Source organism: Fundulus heteroclitus, chromosome 12 (assembly GCF_011125445.2).
Source record: "Fundulus heteroclitus isolate FHET01 chromosome 12, MU-UCD_Fhet_4.1, whole genome shotgun sequence".
Classification (NCBI taxonomy): Eukaryota; Metazoa; Chordata; class Actinopteri; order Cyprinodontiformes; family Fundulidae; genus Fundulus; species Fundulus heteroclitus.
Genome location: NC_046372.1, coordinates 10,438,266 through 10,454,635, shown reverse-complemented (window position 1 = coordinate 10,454,635; position 16,370 = coordinate 10,438,266). Strand labels below are relative to the sequence as shown.

At 40.0% G+C, this 16,370-nt stretch overlaps 1 protein-coding gene across 4 annotated transcripts in view; it reads left to right on the top strand.

Annotated features, from left to right (window-relative positions):
* The first annotated feature begins 7,251 nt into the window (after positions 1–7,251).
* Positions 7,252–16,370, top strand: part of sema6a (sema domain, transmembrane domain (TM), and cytoplasmic domain, (semaphorin) 6A) — a 166,501-nt gene continuing 157,382 nt past the window's right edge. For 3 of the 4 annotated variants that reach the window (XM_036143898.1, XM_036143899.1, XM_036143896.1), the window contains exon 1: positions 7,252–7,941. The gene's annotated coding sequence lies outside the window, so the exon portion shown is untranslated. The remainder of the gene's footprint in view (positions 7,942–16,370) is intronic. The other variant, XM_036143897.1, reaches the window with a different exon arrangement.

Below are 16,370 nucleotides of genomic sequence, written 5' to 3'. Positions count from 1 at the left end.
AATCAATCATATGCTCACATTTGTTTTCCACACGTTTTATATATCGTTTTCATATATTTTTTACTATGTCCATTTAAAATACCGTTATATGTCGTTTTTTGTATGTAAAGTGAATATTTGTAAAAGAAAATATATGTCTTATATACTTGTTTTTACTACAAGAGAATAGCTGTACTGTAAATGTCGTTGTAGTTCATGGCCGTTCACACTGAGCCTGGTTCTGGTTCTGCTGGAGGTTTTTGTTCCTGTTAAAGGGGAGTTTTCCTCTCCACTGTCGCTTCATGCATGCTCAGTATGAGGGATTGGCCACTGATTACGCCTCGTTCTTGAAGGCAAATGTTTTTTTCCACGTCTTTTCTATCTATTTTAGGCTTACAATATAGAGAAGCTAGTGACTTACATGTACAGTTTTACTCGACAAAAATTGTATATTGATGGTATCCTAATTGACTTTATTAAATGAAAACTGTACCTGGTATCAAAGTAGATGTAAGGAATAGAGACATTTGAATTATTTGTATGGGTGGGTGGACCCTTGCAACTTTTCACATTTCCCCGATGAGCACATATTCTGATCTGAAAGGAAAGATCATTCAGTTTTGTGAGAGCCATTAGATCTTGTCACCACTGTCACCACCTGACACGTCTCTGTATAAACCCTGGTGATATTCTGAAGTACGGTAACTGCAGCACTCTTGTCTTTATTATGGGGGAGAAACATAGCAATTCCAGCTAGGCCTACACCTCTTGAGCAACATATGGGCTAAACCTTTAGTTTGTGTTCAACTGCATAAGCTTTATTTTATTGTGTTCTTTAACAAAGCTTGTGTAATAACTGTTCAACGAGAATAATATTCTCTTGACAGAAAATACCATATCTGTTGTACAGCAGTCGGATCAGGGCTTAAAAGGTCTTTCATGAGGAAGCCACTGAAATGAGTGCATTTCTGTGAGAGACGAAAATTTTCCAGAGGTTGGAGAGAAGACAGCTGGGATGAGCCGTGGTTATTTATTCAAGTAAAAGAAAAGAAAACCTCGGCATGAGCTTATCTAAATCTCTGAAGAACTGCTGTGGTGCAAACTGCTGCGTGTCCCAGTCTAGTCTGATAGTTGCTCCATTTCATCCTCCTCCCCTCTGCGCACCAAGCCCAAAATGCTTCTGGGACAACTTTGGCAGGATAAGTGAAATAAGCTCTGACACCGAGCATATTTCCAGAGCTCAAACTAACTGGTGTGCATCTTGACATTATTGAGCTCAAATTATACCCAGCCTGCCTCCCACACTTCGCAACACTTTTACTTCAAAGTGTGTGTGTGTATATGTGTGTGTTTGTGTGTGAGAGAGCTAAATTAGAGGATTTAAAGGCACACTGTGTAAAACACATTCCATCTGCATGTTTGTTTGATTTTATTTGATTCGTGCAAAATTTGTACAATTACTGATGTTTGCTTATGCATAGGCAATATTCCTCCACCAGTGTAACCCACACTCATGCGCATATTACACAGAGCATTTAAGGAGGCCAGACAGAAGTACTGCAAATTATACTATTTACTGTTATACTAATCAGCCAGAAAAGGAAAAAGCTGGTTTCAGAAAATGGAAAATCAATGAGAACAACAGATGGATGGGTAGTTTGTAGAACCGCATTTGGCAGAGACAGCTTGATGTAAACATTTCCTGCACGGTTTTCCTTTCCTTACAGGTGATTTGCATTGAATAATTGACAGTACAGAGGAGAGAAACATCCGTGCATCAAGACCACAGTCAAGTAGTTTAACTTAGGATGAAAACACAAGGAAGCCATAAACGTATTTCCCTAGTGGTCCTCCAGATACAATTCAAAAATACTATATTAATCCCTGATAGAAATTAAATGCTGTTGTAACTCATATGATACAAATGTAATAATACAAATAAATAATAAGATGTCTTCTGCTTTTTTTGTCACACTTCTATCAATCTTTTAAATCAGCAAAGTTAGAGAAAGGCGCAAAATGCAGTTTTTAAATGTTTTCATTTATTAAGAGGGAATCACTATCCAAACCAACTTAACTGTCCTCCTTGTTAAATTATAAATTAACTGTGATGAACTACATTGTTTTGGCTGAGTTTCACTTTACTGCCTGAACGGTTGGATCTGGAAAACATTTAAATAGAACCCATCAAACAGTGCAAAGAAGGCAAAAGAAACACATTAATGCTCTCAGTGTAAGAAAAGTCAGTCTGAAAAGCATTACAAAGCCATTTCTAAGACTTTGCCACTTTGGAGAACTACAATGAGACATTGGCCACAAATAAGGACATGTTGAACCCTCCCCAGAAGTGGCTGACCAACTAAAATTGCTCCAAGAGTGTATTAATGACTTATTCAGGAGGTTGCAAAAACAGAACACGACATTTAAAGCACTGCAGACCCCACTTGGCTCAGTTTGGGTCAGGGTACATCATTCAACAATTAGAAATTGTCATGAACCTGACAAGGTAAGAAACTTAAAGTTCTGCGATAACACAACTGATTTTCTGCTTCAGGTCCTGTGGCGACTTACCAAAAGTGATAAAACCTTGAAATCGGCTCTCTCTGAATGGCTAAAAAAAACTAAGTATATGTTTATGGAATGGCCTAGTCAAAGTCTGAGCCTAATTCCAATTGAGATGCTGTGTTGTGACCCTAAGTCTCGAATGGCTTCCATTATGGCTGACTTAAAACAATTCTACAAAACTAGTTTGGGACAAAACTTTTTTCTGCGGTGTGAAAGACTCATTGCTAGTTATTGGTAGCCGTAGTCGGCAATATGTGCTACAGTTAAAATAAGACGATTATCATTTGAAAACAGAGGTTTTTATTAACCCAGGTTATATTTGTATCAAAATTAGTTTGACAATTTGAAACACTGAAGGGTGACAAAAAAATAATTCAATCCCACTATTTTGTCTGGAAGAGATAACAATGGTTTTATTTTTACTGTACATCTCAACTGAACAACATCTGTGTCTCTACGATTAACTGGCGGTTGAAAATACCCTGCTTCTGATGAGCTCAGTCTGTTTGTCTTCCTTTGTATTGTCTCAATCATGCAGATGTTCTCTATCTTCCCGGCAAAAAGGACAATTGTTGTGGCTCTGGTGGATTTTTTTTTTGGGGGGGGGGGGGGGGGATTAGACCAGGGAACTCATGTCCAGTTCGGAAATTACTGACAATATAAACAAAAACCTTGCATGTAAATATGATGACGTGTAAAACACTTATGGACATTTGCTCAAGATCTTTAAGAATTGTTTTTTTTTGTCATTGAACTGACATTCAGAAAACTACTTGGAATTATTTACCAAGTTCCAATGCACGTTATGCTGTAGCCAAAGAAGCTAGAGGAGAACTGCAGAGAACAAGCATAGATCCTGTTGCTGCACACTACTGGTCAGCTGGATAAAAGAAGGCCTTTCAGTTGTTTCAAAAATATTTGCACTGGCTCAAAACACGGTAGACTAGAATAGAATAGAATGGAAAGATCCTTTATTTTCCCAAAGTAGGTAAATACAGCACCATTTCTAAAAAAAAAAATAATTTGCCAGGTGTGTATTTTAATTATATTTGCTCAGACATCTAAGGTTGACAATCAAACCATCAAGGTTCAAAAGTCCTTGTATATGGGACGCACGCTCTACCATTACGCCATGCTCTGCACTGAAATACCCATATAAATGTATAGATTGCCTTAGTCAACCCATAACATTCAGTATGTACAGACATTTTCACTTTTACATAAAAAGATATCAGATTAATACAGTTTCAAAAATGTGTCTAAATAACATGAAACCATGATGCCATGGTTTCCTTCTTTTAGGTTATTATACCAAGAAAACCCGATACAGGCACAAGGCTAATATTTCTAGCTACCTCCCATGACCCCCAGCAAAAGCACTAAACCACATGTCCTGATGCAGCTTTCAGTGTTTAAAAGGGAATATGAGATGTTTGCCCTTGATCAGTTGTGTTCACGGCGCTGTGCTTTATATCATCTTCTGTAGGTCTTCTAGTTTGTTCAGTTGCAATTTCACAAACTAAAGCCATGCTGCCATGCTATTTCAAGAAGAAATTAGCTTTTTACTTTGAAACTTATCCAAGCAAACTGTACTTGTTCAGATCTTAAGGGCTGATCTTCCCTCCATCCAGGACCTGTGCAAGTCTAGGGTCAAAAGAAGGGCAGCAAACATCTCTGGAAACCCCACACACTCTGGACACAAACTGTGTTACCTTCAGGTCGACGCTACAGGGTGAGGTTTACAATAAACAGCCGCCACAGAAAAAGTCCCCCCCCCCCCCTCCTGTCAGTCACTCCTTACAGTCTGAGTAGTCAGCTACTCCACTGTGAAAAAACAACAACTTATTTGCCCTATCACAATGTGCCTTTATTAAAAAAAAAAAAGGAAAAGTCAATATGTGTACATAGAAATAAATGTACATATTGTTTCTATAGCCTTTAATTTATTTCCTCTAAAGTTTTTAATGTCTTTCTTAATGTATGTACACTGTTAGCGTGTCAAACCAAGGGAAATTTCCTTGCACATATCCTTGGCCAATAAACCTGATATTGAGTCCATGCTAATGCTGTGAAATTGTTCTGTGTTATTCTCCTGACTGATACCTTTATGCACCGAGACCCTTTTGATCCTTTGCAAGAAAACATGGCTTCCTAACAGGAAAATCCTGTTAGGACAACTGAAAGTTACTTCAGGTTAATCAGATTCTCTATAATTCAGTGTGAATCTAAATAGACTATAGCTCAACAGAGCTACACGGTGCACATGATATAAGGGTGTGCGCACCTTTGCACCAAGGTTAATGCATATTTTTATTCTCTTAATATTTGTTCCTCCAAAAACATTTGCTTTTTTTTTGCCATCAAATTGTACAGGATAAATATGGCAGCATATTTTCCATATGTATAAACTGAGGAATGAAACGAAACCTGATTATGTGCAGAGATCTTTTGAGTCACGTGTCTTTTATACTTTTTGTGGGTTTTGTGTGTATATGTGAAGAGGTCTGATTATAATGGGATTAGAGGTACCAAGGCTGTTTAAACATGGTGACTGTGTGAGTGATAAACTTTTTTTTAAGGCTTATAAAGGGCAACATTACAGAAATGTTACAGTAGCAAAAAAAGTATTGACGTGGAAGCTTAATTTGATGTTATGTTTACCCCAGAGTACTCTGCCACAGAAACAGGTGAGCCTCAGATTTCTGTTATAGCTAAAATCTGAGTGAATGGAAACATTGTAGTAATCTTTCTCTGCATCGTGCTGTTATGATGGTTCACCGCCACGGTGGCAAATGAAGCATGTGCCTGTGGAGGCAGTACTGTACTTTACTTTTACAGTAACAAGAAAGCAATTTTGTTTGACAGCTCTCTACTCAGGAACACAATTATGTCCAAACACACACACACACACGCGCACCTATTTATTGTTTCACAGGTGGCTTGTTGTCCTAATGATAAGTCATCACCCCTATTAGCTTTGTCCCCCTGGAGCTCATATAGTGCAAGCTAGACGTCCACACAGGTGTGTGCTTGCTGCTCTGCAGCCAGCTGTACGTCTGACAGCATCTGCAAGCAGTTTGTGTTTGGACTTGGTGGCAAGCTTGCAATTTTCAGTCTGGCAAATTGATGTTTACTTTGGCTTGTTTAAGCCAAGGTCTGCTGGTAAGAGGCTAGCCAGCGTGGAGCATGCATCACTGGCACTTGATTGTAAACAGCGACCCGTTTTTCATATGGGGGAAATGGCTTTCTGCCCAGGGTGTCATGACCAAAATGTGTTAAGCAACCTTTAGTGTCATACTGACTAATAACCTAATACCTGTCAATGATATAATAATGTTGGCCATAATATTGGAGCACTCTTCATTACTCTCTTTCATTATTTTTTTTACAAAACCTACTTTCATAATTATTTGTACCATTAACACTTATAAATACTATTGTCCATTAACTGGGATATTCAAATCCGTGATTTCCTGTATGAATAAGTACTACTTTCAGTATTTTTAAGTAATCACTTTCATGCCCATTTAGTTGTCCATTTCACTCAGATGTACATTGTGAATGTGCAGTTTAATGACAACAAATTCTATCTAAGTCCAAGTTTAAATCCCTTAGTGGAATGTGCAAGAATTCATGAAAACAACAGTGGTCATCTGACCGAATGTGTTACACAGTTATCAGCAAAGTAATATCATTGTTGGGCTGGTATTCATTTAATTACCTTTAATATGGCCACCAGTATTACCTTATCGGCTGTCACTACATTAGTTGTAGTTCCAGAGTATTAAAAAAAAAAGAGCACAGTCTCCTGTCAGTCTCATTCTCATCTGCTTCTCCAGTAAACGGGAATAGGCGCCACCCTGTGGTGTACACAGCATGTGCACAGTCAGAAACCAATAGTGGGGAGCTTCCTTGAACTTTAAATGGGGCTATACATTAAACCTATACATTATAAAGGATCTATATTAAACAAATTACAATATTATTGCAAATATAACTTATTTTAGTAACTAAATTTTCTAAGTAAAACACATTTTATAGATGAGTTACGCAAACAAAAATGTGTTTTCAAGGCGTTATCTATGTTAATAGTGTTTTTTTTTCTGCATACAGCTATTAAAAACATGACATTTAAGATTAGAATATTACATCAGACTGATACAAATTGTAATAATTGTAATATGAAAAGTATGTGTAAAACCTTCTTAAGGGTTGTTACTTTCAAAAGGTGCTGTTTATCTGTAAAACGAGCCTCATTGGAACGCCATTTTTATTTATTGAATATATACATCAATATTCTATAGATTTAAATATACGCATTTCTCTGTTCCCTTTTTCTCTGATCTATTCCAATGTGTTTTCATGAATTTTAAACGGAAAATCATCTTAATTGACAGAAAAATAAAAGACTTGAAAACATCTGTGTTAATGTGTTTCACGTATACGTCTTTGTCTTTTTTTTTTTTCATTTTCTTTATGTTTCTCGCATTTACTTATTTACCGATTTTAAACATGGGCCACAATAAATCCGAGCAGTAGCTGTTGTGGAACTTTGCAGTTGTTGGCAGAGTTTCTGTCATCACACAAACTTAAAGGCGGAGAAGCCAGGGCTCATTTGTAACTGCGAAGCGCGCGCGCGCGCTTTTGCGCGTGCGAGCATTAGCGCGTGCCAGCCCCGGACCAGGAGGGACCACCGGGGGAGGAAGCGCTGTCCTGAGCGCGGTCGCCGTGAGATCGCATCCACAGCAGGGAAACTGCGAGATCTAAAGCTGAGAGTGAAACGCAGATATTCACAATAACCTCGTAAATGTGTCGCTGTTTATTTGTCCTCCTAAGATTTCCTCTTCTCTCAGACGCGCATTTTTTTTCCTGAAAGGCTGCTGCGTAAAAATAGATGTACAGTTGTCCATAACTGGCCCCAATTGACACAATAGCTCCCATTCCTCAGACGTAGCTCCTCCCTGTATGTGTGAGAGCGTGTGTGTGTGTGTGTGTACGTGTGTGTGGAGCGGGTGGGTGACAGCTGGGCTCGCTGCGCTCCGCTCCAGTCTAAGCTTCTCCAAATAGGATGACCGTCGGCTTTTGTGGAAGAGGACTGCGCACGTCTTCGTAGCTCGTTCTGGGACACCCTGTCGGTTCGGTCCGCATTGTCTCACCCGAGGAGAACCTATAAGAACTAGAACATCGCCTGCATGTATGGTGTGGATTCCCGATGGATTTTCCGATTTGAAGAGGTGCGATTTGAGCGCGGCATGTAACAAAAAGAAGCGCAAGAGGAAAGTAGCGCTCGTATTGTTATTCCGAAACGAGCTCCCCCGTCTGAAGTGCAAGAAAGGACAGATCAAATGGATTATTAAAATAAGAAACAGAGCTGCCATATCCATTCATGAGCTGAAGGTAAGATTCTTCTTTATTTATGTCAAACTTTATGCGCTGAAAACCGCCTCCACCAGTCTTTCTTCACCAGTCTGTACAGCCGGGAGACAAGTGCAAAAGCTTCGCTGGACTTACTATGTCAACCCAATGCGTAAAAACATTATTTCAAAAACAACCCTTACACAAATCTGTAGTATATTTAAAATAGTATAAGGGGTATTGTGCGTTTTTTTTTTAACTAGGGACTATCATAATAGATGAAAATTGTGTGCGTATTCCCTTCTGTGGTGTTTACTCACATGGAATAAAGAAGGTCTGTAGTCTCTAAGGTGCCGCTCAGGATTTCTCACAGAAGCAAAACAGAAGGAATGCGATGTCTGAACCATCAGCAGGGACATGATGGTGCAACTTTTATGTTGTCAAGGACAGTTTTCCTATTTATAGGGAATCGGTGTTTATACTGGAATCAACTTTTTTTCGAGGCGTTAGGAAGTTAAAGTCCAAAATATACACTTTAAGCTTATACGATACCAATATGCAAGCTTAAAGAAAAAATGCCTCAAGTTTCACATCGCATGGTGTTTTCCATTTATTTTCACATGACTGAAATGAGACTACATTAGAATAGCTGTTCACAGGGAATTCTAATGATGCGACTTACGTTCACAGTTCTTTCCTTCCATGCCGCCAATCAAAGGGATGTGGATAATTACTGATTTTCAATTCACATTCGGATTTTCAACGAAGGTGCTCTCTTTGTGGGTTTACTTGACAGTTTTACTTGCATGCACACACAAACACACCGGTTAGGGTGTGTTCAAGGATTTTGAGCTACCAGGCGGCGGAGTGGTCACAATTACCCTTGTCCAAATGGATCTATCCGATGTTTACAATTCTGACCCTGAGCCAAATGTGTTTGCCATTAGATGAGGTGCCTCAATAGCGCGCTAGAACAGAAATAGAACCATGGTAGTGTTTTAATGTCACACAGATTTTTATTCTAACATTCATGACTGCCAACACCCTGTTATTCCATTGTTGGCCATTCTCCTCTCTCTTCCACGGCTCTCCTTGTCCAGTATTAAAGATTCCCCCCCTGAGACATTGGGAAGAGCAGGGAGGGGGGGGGGGGGGGGGGGGTAGGAGAGCTGAAAACTCCAAATGTGGGTTACAGATTGTGAAGTTTGCAGAAGACAGGGAAGAAAAAGGCTGGAGAATCAAATGCACAGTCGAAAATGCCTCCCGTCAGCTGATTTTTAGCAGCAGCATGGTGTGTGGGAAATATAATTCTGGTATCAGCTCTGAAAAACAAAATATTTTCTTCCTAAAGATGCTGAAAGGAAAACATTTTGCTCATTGGATGATCTTTTTACTCACCGAACAGAACAAATATTCGGTCCATCTTCTTGTGTAATCTGAGCTAATATGTGTTTTTGGCAGTCAGTGGGCCAACTTCACCACTTATAAACTGAATTGTGGCTGCATTGCACGAATTAATCGAACAGAATCTGGGTATACTGCTTGACTTGATAGTATTCTTCTAAATAAATGGACATGAATTGGACCTGTTTGTCTTGTAAAGTCCCTCAGGAAGACACTGGTGCTGTGTGAATACCTGGTATTCTCACTTTATGGCAGATCTGTTGACAAATGTAAACATGTGAAATATCCACAAGACCATCTTTAGAAGCCAGAGAGAGGAAGAAGCTGTTGCTCCAGTCTACATTTTTCAACCTACAAGTTCATAAATGTTTCGTATCCCATCAATATGGTAAAAAAAATCTGAACCCAGGGAAAAAAAGAAAATAAACTTGAATAAATCAGCCATATAACATTTTGAGAAATTTTGCAAGAGATGTTGTCCATCGGCTAGTCTGATTTTTGAATTCTCAAAATAGGAAAATGAAGATATGCACCGTGAAATCACCTGGTGTCTGAAAATGGTTTTCTACTTAATCGTCCTTGAGTGGTTGGAGACAGGTCGGAAAGTCCTAAATCGGATCTTTACAGGCTGCGCTGACAACGGCAATCCTCTGTGCTGAAGTTGTCACTGAGCGAAGAAGTATTTTGAGCATCAGTAGTCAGGGGAGACCGCGACAACGGCTAGACCAACAGTGAAATATTGGGCCATTTCACCGCTTTGTCTTTTGTACTTTGTTCTTTTTCAATTTTGGTTTCCCATTTCGTACATTTCTACGTTGGACGTGTCCTCTAATTGGAAAACCCCCTGCAAATATGTGCATTGGACGGCCTTTAAAACGCTAAATATCGGTTCACAGCCAGCGCCGCTCCTCCCACAACATCAGCCTGAAGGCAAGTCAGATGTTCTGGATTCAGTTTTTCTTACCGTCTTCCACAGTCTGGAAATCCCAAACAGTTTCTTTCATTACGGCCGCTCAGCACCGCAAACCCAGCAAGCTAATCCTGCCTTTTAACACTTTCTATATAAACACCCTGTCGTGCGGCGGCGCTGATACATGCATTACAGCATGATTACCTTTTGTGACAATGGCCCGCCTGTTGTCCTCGCCGAGAAGCAGAACACGGCAGAGCGACCCGGGCTGATGCTTGTATTTGGAGCAATGCTCCGTGGAGCGTTTGATCTGCCGATCCCCTAACAATAGCAAGGGGAACTGCTTTGTGTGTGACTGATGTGGATTTGTCACAGTGTTTGTGTGTGTGTGTTTGTGTTGGAGAGAGAGAGAGAGGCGCAGGGAGTTCGTCTCTACCTTTGCCAGTTAAGGACACATGCAGATGCTGAATACAGAAGCTCTGAATAATTGATAAATGGCTTTGCTCCTGTTCAAATGAATTGGCTGTCTATTATAAACAACGAGAGCAGCCAACTGCTGTTAACTACTGCTCCTCGTTCAGCCAGTGTCAATACCCAGCATTCAGCAGTGTGTGTATTAATGCATATTTTATAAAAGCCATGCTTTATTGATGCGCATCCTTGGTGTGTGGGCTCCTTTTTCTTTTCTCCCCCCCCCCCCCACAACAATTAGAGTACAAGGAAACATCAGGCCTATTTTTCCTCCTCTGGATGTGATTTATTGATGCTTAACCTATTTTCCAGCTACCGCATTTCTCTAAATTGCTGCCCCTTAAATCACCCTGCTTTAATGGTGAATGACAAGCCTCCGGTATAGCTGGGGAAAATTTGGCACACTTTGTCTTTAGGAATACAGGTCAGAGTAATATAAAAGCTGTTCCTGGACCGGTATTCACATGTGTGGCATGGCTCGTTTGCTGACTTTAGCTGTGTTCAAGTTCAATTTTATTCTGCTGCGATTCAGAAGGCGAAAACAGGACAGTTTTCTAACCTGCATTACACGAGTTCCCCTTCAGGAAAAAAAAAACAACAAAAAAAAAATAACATTTTTCCACTTAACCTTCCCCTGCTCCATCTCTTTCATTTAGGCTGGCTATGATTTCTCCGACCCTCTGAAGTCGAACTCATTATTTGATAAATGGCTTTCATTTTCACGAAGAAAAACATACTGAGGATATTAGTGGGATGAAAGGAGATAGTGGGCTGGTGGGTATTTGGTTTTTTCTTTAGAACCAGAGGTTTATTTACTCACGCCTGCATACTTTCGAGTTGAACCGCAACCTTTTTTGATCACTTGTTTGTAGCTGTTTGTGACTATAGATCAGCCATGAAATTTTAGTGAAATGAGTTCAACCCCCTCTTTTTTGCCACCAGAACAGTAGTGAGGCATCTGGGGGCGTCCACTTCCACTGATGTTGTTGATCCAAGAACCGCAAAAACTTTGCCATAGTTTTCCATTTGTGTGTGCAAAAAGTAAGAATAATAAAAATAAACTGCTGGTGTAGATCTTTTTTTAAGATCAGCTGCACCACATGGTCCAACGGCAAGTACACCGACGCCAAATAAGACGGAGTCCATCTTATTTGGAATTTTATGTAATTGTTACCTTCCTGTGGTGATGATTTGGTACCAGTGACAAACCTAAGAAAAATAAAACAAAATAAAAGCCAGTTCAGTGGACAGGAGACCATGAACTGTTGTCCATTTGATCATTGTTAGGCAGTATTGCTGTGACTTGGAATAAACAGTTAATATATTATTTGATGAAAGTCCAAAATTTATTTTGTCCCACCTTAAAACCACTCCAAGTTCAAAAACGTCCATGTCGAACGGCTCAGGAATACAGGACTCAAATGCGAGACTCAACACAGTGGAGTTAAAAACCGTAGCTCCTTTAGTACAGTCCAAGGTCAAAACACCAAAACTCCAATCAAAACAGAGGCAGAGGCAAGCCCAAAGCACAAACTGGGTCAAAAATCTCTGGAAGACAAAGTTAGGCAAAATAAAAGGCTGGACCGCTTGACGCAAAGAACAAAGATGAACTGCAAAAAGGGAAAGCTACATGGGGTGTGGAATAAACACACAAACAAACAAAGGAAGAAAATTAGACCCAAGTGGATAATATTGGAGCCTGATTACAGGAGGGAAACTCAGGAAGTGAAGATGACTGAAATGAGACAGGAAATAGAAGTACAAAGTAAAACAGGAAGTACAAGAACCAAATAAACATACGTAAAACCTTTTACCAACATGCAAAGACTGTTTCATGAATCTTCAAACCTTCATTATGTTTGAAGTGTTCAAACACACACATTTATTTCTATCTATCTATCTATCTATCTATCTATCTATCTATCTATCTATCTATCTATCTATCTATCTATCTATCTATCTATCTATCTATCTATCTATCTATCTATATACAGTATATATACTATTATATAATAGTTACTCTGATGAAAATAGTGTCTGTTTCACACAGGAAAAGTACTGCTGGCCCAGTGCCTCCTACCAATGCCTCTTGTATAAATATAAATATAAACAATCATTTTACTCTAAATTACTGTCACATTCAAATACACTACCAGTCAAAAGTTTGGGCTCACATTCCCATTCAATGGTTTGTCTTTATTTTTATTAATATTTCTGGGAACCCCTCTCACAAACGTTGGAAAACCATTTTAGGCGACTAACCTCATGAAGCTCATCTAAAGATGGCCAGGAGTGACCAAAGCAGTAATCAAAAACAAAGGGCTAAAAAAAGTTATAATATGGAAGATGTTTTGAGGTATTTCACAATTTTGTGTTTCATACATAATTGAATAAACGTTTGAGCCATAGTTTTGATGTCTTCACCGTGTATCTGCATTGTAGAAAGCCATAAAAATGAGGAAAATCCGTTCAATGAGAAAGGTCCAAACTTTTGGTAGTCTGGTAGTGTAGGATGAAAGTTTATTGGTTCTAAACAGAGCATTTGCCTATACTCTGACATTTTTGGAGATTGGAGATGTTTTTAAGTGGCTTTAAGTTGGTCTACAAAAATGATCATGCAGGTGGTAAGCGTCATATTAACAACCCAGGCGAACAGAAGGGGTTTTATGGGTGATTTTGGCTCACCGCCCAGGGCGCCATGAGCGCTTTATTAATAAAAAGTTAATTTGTAGCTTATTTGCATATCCAGTCGGTGCAGTTGTGTAGTGTAAGCAGTGTTTTAGCGCTGTGGGAAACAGTGGCTGGCCAATCACACTGAGGTTTGTGGTTGATCTTATTTGGAGGTGAATTTAAGGGCCGTTTGGCTGTTTTTAGGGAATCTGACCTGCTTTCATGGACCTGAACAATAAGAGCTCCACCTGTTGTTTTACCTACTAGTGGTCATAATGTAATGGCATGATGGTATGCCTTGTGTAAGTTACTGCCTAGTATGATCTCGTCGTACTGCATGGCACATTGAGAATGTAATCAGTCTCTTATCTCGGGGCTTTGGCGTCTCGTTCCAGTTCGTTCTGGCTTTCATTCGCAAGCACAAACACAACCACCCGCATGGATGCAACGGTTTCCAAGATTTATCGCGTTGTTCTAACAAACAACTTTCTCACCATTCACACTTAACCCTTCTGTGTCCATGAGTGATGGTCAAATGAACCGTTCTTTGTGTTCAAAAGTCTTCATATTCTCCACATTTGCATAACTGACTGAGCGTGTTTTTTTTTTTTACTCTGCCAAAAAAAAAAAAAAAAAAAAAAAAGCCAGAGGCACAGAGGACCAGGCAACCGGGTGTCTGTTGTTGGCTGAGGGACCTTGGCAGGACTTTGTTGTTGGAAATTAAGTGAATTAGAAAGTGATCGCCAGCCCACCACCACCACCACTTCTGATGTTGGGAAAAAGACAGCCGAGGAGCCTGCATGCCGGATGAAACAACACAGCAAAATCAGATTATAGCATCATGGATTTTTCCTACTTCAAACACTTAAGCATATCCAACAATAACATGCTGTAATACCTTTGTCACAGATTATGTTTTTTCTGTTGTCATTACCCAAATGGAATTGAAAGCAAATGCATTTGTAGGGATTATCAGAAAGCAGCTGGGCTTTTTTTTATGGGAACGCCTGAAAGTTGGATGAACGTCTGGCTTTAAAAAAGAGGCTAGTCTTGTACCACTCAGACCAGATAACGTAGACCACTTTATGCAGTGTTAAAATATGATGTCCTATTTCCTGTCCCGTTGTTGTTTTGCACTTAAAACACAAGCCGTGTGAGTCACAGGGACGGCCACGCTTTTTTTTCGCACGGACTCATTAGGGCTCGTATCCGCTGCTGTGGCTGCGGTCATGCCTGTGGTTAGTTTGTTTGTCCGGAGCCAATAAGCAAAATTATGTCATGCGGATCGCCCTCTTCATTTGCTTATCCAGCCCCGACACCACTGATAGCGCGTGTCTGCATGTAAGTCAGGCCTCTGCGAGGAAACAGACGAAAAGGTGGCTAATGACGGAGGCGGCGGAGGTGTGGTTTTTGGGTGTGTGCGCCCCCCCCTCCCTGCGACTGTTTGCGTGGCGCTGTTTGAGAGCATCTGTCCCTCCTCCCCGGGCCCGAGCGATTGGCACCGCATCTCTCATCTATTAATCATAGAGAGCGCTTGCTCTCTCATCCGGTTGCCATAGTTTCAGGACCTGAGACGGTGTTGGGGTGCCTGACTGCCTGGAGAGAGGAAAAAGTGAGGGAAAGTGAAGGAAAGGAAAGGAAAGGAAAGGAAAGGAAAGGAAAGGAAGGGGAGAGATATAAGTTTAGAGGGGAGCTAAATTGTGTAAAAACTGTTGTAGAAGGGAGGACGGTTTAAAGCAGACCTGAGGAGGCATAAAGGGGGGATGTGACTGACAGAGCAATGGCAGCCTAACACACCAAGCAGGTCCTCACACGGTGGATGTGAGTGCTTCAAGAACCAAAATGGATTCCATTTTTATCTCGGCAGTAAATCCTCTATCTCCCCCTGCGAATGCATCTCTTCAATTTCACTCTCTCTCTCTCTCTCTCACACACACACACACACACACACACACACACACACACACCATTTCCATCTCTGCACTCTCTGCCTCCTAAAGACACCAGAAGAATATTTTCACAGTAGGCATCATCTTGTGAACAGCACGCTCGTGGGGCTGGTGCATCTCGGTGTGTCACAGTACATTGAACTGTTGTTATTTTATCTTACTTTACAATGGAAATGCTTTCCACTGAGCTGAGATGGAAGACGGGCCCGGGCCTCCAGTTTTATGCTCGGTTGGATGCTTTGATGTTAAATCATGCTGAAGTGTGTTTATTATTGTGTTATTGGGTTGTGGATCATATGAATAAAGCGCAAGGCAGAGATTACCTCTCGCTGTCGAGCTTTTGCCCTGCTATTTTTCCTTCTTATCGACATATTTTCTTGTTTTGCTACATTTTGATTTTGTCTGTACAGATAAGCTTGAGGGGGGAACCAGACATTTAGACAAGATGCTGCTGTACATGATATTGGATTCATAAGAAGGAGATGAGATGTCAGCAGTATTTCTGGTTAAATTAAGATTTTTATTTAATGGAACAAGTTGCCATTAAATATTAGAAATATTAGGCTTCTTCTCAAGTTTCTCCTTGTGGCACACTTATTGAAAGAGGCTTTTGACACAGAACCTGTTTTTTTAAAAATGTGCATTTAGTGCAGAAAATCTATCAAAGAATTAGCAATTTAGATTATTAACTAGAGATGACTTTAACTAACTTTAACATAGCAGTCTAACGGTTAGCCAGTAGCAGTATTCGCACAGTGCTTGAATCATGTTTGTCACTCTGCTACTATTTATCTTTCCTCTACTGAGTAACAACAATGCTGCGACCAAAATAATGAAAAATATGGGGAGGTTTTTCTTTGATGCCTTTGGAACGAATTTCTTGGGAAAACCAAGATCCCCATCTTATTTTCTTAAAGCTTTCAAGAAACTGTAATTTAAAGAATCCAATCTGTGTGGAATAAATCAGTTCAGGTTTGCCTAGTCCATGTATTATGGCCTGTATGCTTATTTCATTTTAAGTTGGTCTGACTTTTTTTTATGTTTTCACAAATAGAGGGTTCTTAAAT